We start from the raw sequence: 4,595 nt of genomic DNA, 5'->3' as shown, positions 1-4,595 counted from the left end.
ACACACACACACACACACACACACACACACACACACACACACACACACCCACACACACACACACATGCATGTGCACACACATACACACAAACACACACACACACACACACACACACACACACACACATGCATGTGCACACACGCACACACACACACACACACACACACACACACACACACACACACACACACACACACACACACACACACTTGTGCATATATGCACACACCCAAACGCAGACACACAAACAGATGCACACACACATATACATAAATTCATAGCAGATGAGGCACTATGTAGTAAAAAGGTACTGAATCCTGTAGAAAGGTAAAATTTCTGGACATTATTTACACTACTCATAACATTCTGTCTATTTTTCCTTTATTCTCCCTTCTCAAGGAATAAATGTTACTGATGGTTTCAGATTTATTCTTTTCATTTTTATTAATAATAGTAGCAGTAGCAGTAGTACTAGTAGTAGTAGCAGCAGCAGTAGTAGTTTTAGTAGTAGCAGTACTAGTATTACTTCCAGTAGAAGTAACAGTAGTAGTAGCAGTAATAGCAATAGTAGTAGCAGTAACAGTAATAGCAGCAGTAGTAGCAGTAGTAGTACTGGGTGTAGCAGCAATAGTAGTAGTAGTAGTAGCAGTAGTAGCAATAGTAGTAGCAGTAGTAGTGGTAGCAGTACTAGTAGTAGTAATAGTAGTAACAGCAGTAGCAGATATAGTAGTCGTATTTATTCTGTTTATTCATATTCAGAGCATTTGTGTGACAATAGTTTAAATTTCCCCTGGCCCACCAGAGTGAATCACCACGAGGCAGATTATTCATTCAGTGCCATTAAGAGTAATACAAAATGATACCTTTGATAAACATTGCTGTAAGTGCTAGAAATACAGCAACAAGTGATGGATATTTTTCTTGCATTTAAGCATTGTCACAGTGGCATGTTATATATGGCAGAGATGATATTAGGCTCAATAATTCTGAGGTATTAATGACTTATCTAGAAATCATTTGGTAATATTTCTAAGCTTATAAATTAATCTTTTTACGGTTTGTCAAATTCTTGTGTATGCATTGTTCATAACAAGAGCCACAGTATATGTTGTTTTTTGTCTTGGAGAAAGTTTTTACTGTGTAGTATCTGTGAAAAGGAGGGATACCAGATACTCAGGGATTTATAGGTGGCAGCAGTTTGAATTCCTGCATGTTAATTATGGGAGTTGTTCTGCTGTTTCATTATAAATCAGTTTCTTTTGTTTCTCACTTTGAGATAGCCATCTCCAGCATTCTAAGCAAGAAGGCTTAATGTGTGCCAAAGCTTCCCTTGTAGTATCCTCTCAAGTTTCCTTGCCCTGACTAACTTCCTGAATGTTGTCTGTTTTGCAGCCCCAGTATCCACATGACCTCATCCTAGAGTAAAACTCTCCGTCTTCGCTCACCCAGTGTCATTCCATGTTGTAATCTCCAGCCTGGTTTCAACTCAAGCTGCATATCATTTGGTCTGTTTATGAATGAAGAAATGGAAGTGCTAACATTTCTGAATTTCCATTTAGACTTCTTCATAAACTGTATTCTGTGTTTATTGTTTTAAAAGTTTCTGACGAATAAAAGGAAGGATTTGGCTTCTCTCCCAGCTGTGGACTCTTAACAAGCAGTTGTGTTAGGGGTAAGTCAAACACATACTGATATAATTCTTTCTTAATGTATACCAGACCTCCTTGTACTCCTCTTTAGATCTGCTTTTTCAGTTTCATTCTCTTTATTTGCTTTAGAAAAACTTTTCTTCATAATTTAGTTAATTGAAACTTAGTTCCTGGTTGAGACTGGGCAAATGTCAAATTACATCTGTGACCAGGAATTTTTGTTAATTGAGTAGCCATTGCTTAGCCTAACTGTGCTGATAAGGAATAACTTTAGTGTTTGTAAGCAGTAGTTCCACTGAAGGAAATAAGCATTTTAAGTAATAACATCTTTGCTCTTGAAATGGCAATTTTAGGTAACCAAGTTTAACTACAAGCACTCAACAGCTGACATAGTTTTAAGTAGGAAGGGATGTTACTGGCTGCATTATTTTTATGCAAACTACTACAGTGAAGTTGAAAGCTAGATTTCAGCTGAATATCACTAGCATTATATGTTTGTAACAGAATAAAACTATAAATGTTAGAAACAGACTAATAATCTCCTGCATCTAAACAGTAATGTGACAATTAAACAGTTGGTTTTTCTACTGACTGGCATGGGAATTATTTCTTGAGCTATATATTTCCTTGACTGTTAAAGTGGAAAGCATAGTACTTAGGCATGGCTACTGCATTGTGTCAATGTATATGCTTTTGTATTTCTTTACACACAAGTGCGTGTGTGTGTGTGTGTGTGTGTGTGTGTGTGTGTGTGTGTGTGTGTGTGTGTGTGTGTGCACGCATTTCCTTTCTTTTGTCTCTATAGTATGTGTTTTGCTACTGAGTTGAGTGTCACTGCTTCCTTCTTTTTAAGTGTGTGTACATGTGTCTGTCCTTCAGTTGTTTCCTTCCTTACATCTAAATGATTTGTTTTCCTAATGCACAGGTGGCACTCATTTTGACATTATTTCCTTGTTTTTAAAGTGTATGCATGTGCATGTGTATGTGTATGTATATGTGGGGAAGTGGGGGGGGGGGATAACCATTCTTTGTATTATTTCAGATAATGTATTGGGATTGTGCCTGGCAGGATTTCTGTGTCAATGAGTTGTGCACATGTACACAAACAGTAATTGTGTCATTAAATGCACTTTATTCACATGTATATTATTTAGAAGCATTCTACATTTTAGATTATCTTCTGTTGGCATTAATATACTTTTTTTTACATTTTGACTTTTAATACAAGGCACTCATTAGTTACTGCATTCTTGTGCGCACCTGGTTTCCCTTATTCCTTGACCTTATCAATGTTCCCATACAGTTACAACTCCAGTTAGTGTGCTAATTTCAATACTAGAATGTTCTTCAAGGCAACATATGTCCTCCAGGAAAACCAGTGTAAATGATGCACTAACTGGAGAGGGGTATTTTGCATACCTGCTGATGTACAGGCAACAAAAGTTCTATCAGATCTACCCAGGAGTCTTTGCATGAAACACTGCAGCACAGACTTCAGGCAGGCATGGTGCAGGTCCTTGGGATTTAGGCCTGAACCATCTTCTAGTATTGGGAGTAACCTGCACTGTATAAGTGATTTTGTGTGAAGTGCTTTCTTTCATAGGTGTTTCACATTATGAATGTGTCCCAGTATGGATTCTGAAAAGTGTCTGCTAATTACACTTCTGCACACAAACATGCTGGCACCATCTATAAGTGGATCTTAATACTGGATTTCTGTGTACTGGGTCCAAATTTAAATCTTCATGTTTCTGGTATGCCAAACTTCTTCTTGAGCTACACAAATACAAATATATGGGTGTTCTTTATGATTTGTATCACTTACACATGTACTTGTATGTCTTGTTATTAACACTTTCTTCATTCGTATATCTTGTATAGATTCATAGCACTCAAACTGCATATATCTGTAACACTTTGTTCATTCACATAATCAGTGAATCTCCCTGGCCCTGAAATTGTGTATGTGTGTGTGTGTGTGTGTGTGTGTGTGTGTGTGTGTGTGTGTGTGTGTGTGTGTGTGTGTGTGTGTGTGTGTGTGTGTGTGTGTGTGTGTGTGTGTGTGTGTGTGTGTGTGTGTGTGTGCTTGCGTATTAATGTTCATTTTCTTTCTTACCAGGAAAACACTTCTTTTAGCTCCATAATGTTTCTGTGTCACAAAGTACACATTGTCCATAGGAACAAATGTGTTTCCTGCCATTGTACAATCTTGTCCTGCCTTGCCTTGTCATAAACAGAAAAAAACTGCTATTTTATGTATAATAGTTGTTTGAGTAAAGTTTTGCTATGTTCTGCATTTATAATTTATATATTATACTCTTTTAGTTTTTAATTTTATATATTAAACTCATTTGTCACTCCTTTTTTCTGTGTCAGGCCTATTTATATGCAGTAAATGTGCCTAACTAATGATGACTAGATAATGGAATGCCATAAATGGCCAAAAAACATAGGTTATTTCATTGCTGATCTCTGATATATATATTTATTTCTGTCTAGGACATTTCACTGAATGCACATTTCACTGAAAGTCAAATTAGCTCAATTCACTGAAAACGCAATTCACTGAAACACATTTTACTGAAAGTTATATATTGCCTTTTCCCCACTGTAGTGCAACCCTGGAGTTAGTATAAATAGTAAGGGGGGGCACCCCCCACATATTTAAAATATTTTGAACTATATACATGGATACTTGCAATTCCAACATATTCCTTTTTTTCTGAACATCATATATACTTAAAATATGTGGGGGGGGCTATGCCCCCCATACACCTTGTTACTATATATACTAACTCCAGAATTGCACTACAGTGGGGAAAAGGCAATATATAACTTTCAGTGAAATGTGTTTCAGTGAATTGAGTTTACAGTGAATTGTGCTTTCAGTGATTTGCGTTCAGTCATTTGAGTTTCAGTGAAATGTGCATTCAGTGAAATGTCCT

General features: G+C 36.8%; 1 protein-coding gene across 1 annotated transcript in view; it reads left to right on the top strand.

The window, feature by feature from the left end:
• Nucleotides 1-1,294: 1,294 nt before the first annotated feature.
• LOC122808226 (multiple epidermal growth factor-like domains protein 10) overlaps nt 1,295-4,595 on the top strand; it is a 693,858-nt gene continuing 690,557 nt past the window's right edge. The window contains exon 1 of the mRNA XM_044079188.1: nt 1,295-1,673. The gene's annotated coding sequence lies outside the window, so the exon portion shown is untranslated. The remainder of the gene's footprint in view (nt 1,674-4,595) is intronic.

Source organism: Protopterus annectens, chromosome 8.part0, assembly GCF_019279795.1.
Source record: "Protopterus annectens isolate FY-2018-M chromosome 8.part0, PAN1.0, whole genome shotgun sequence".
Classification (NCBI taxonomy): Eukaryota; Metazoa; Chordata; order Ceratodontiformes; family Protopteridae; genus Protopterus; species Protopterus annectens.
The sequence above is the reverse complement of the archived record's forward strand: the minus strand, read 5'-3'. Positions and strand labels throughout refer to the sequence as shown.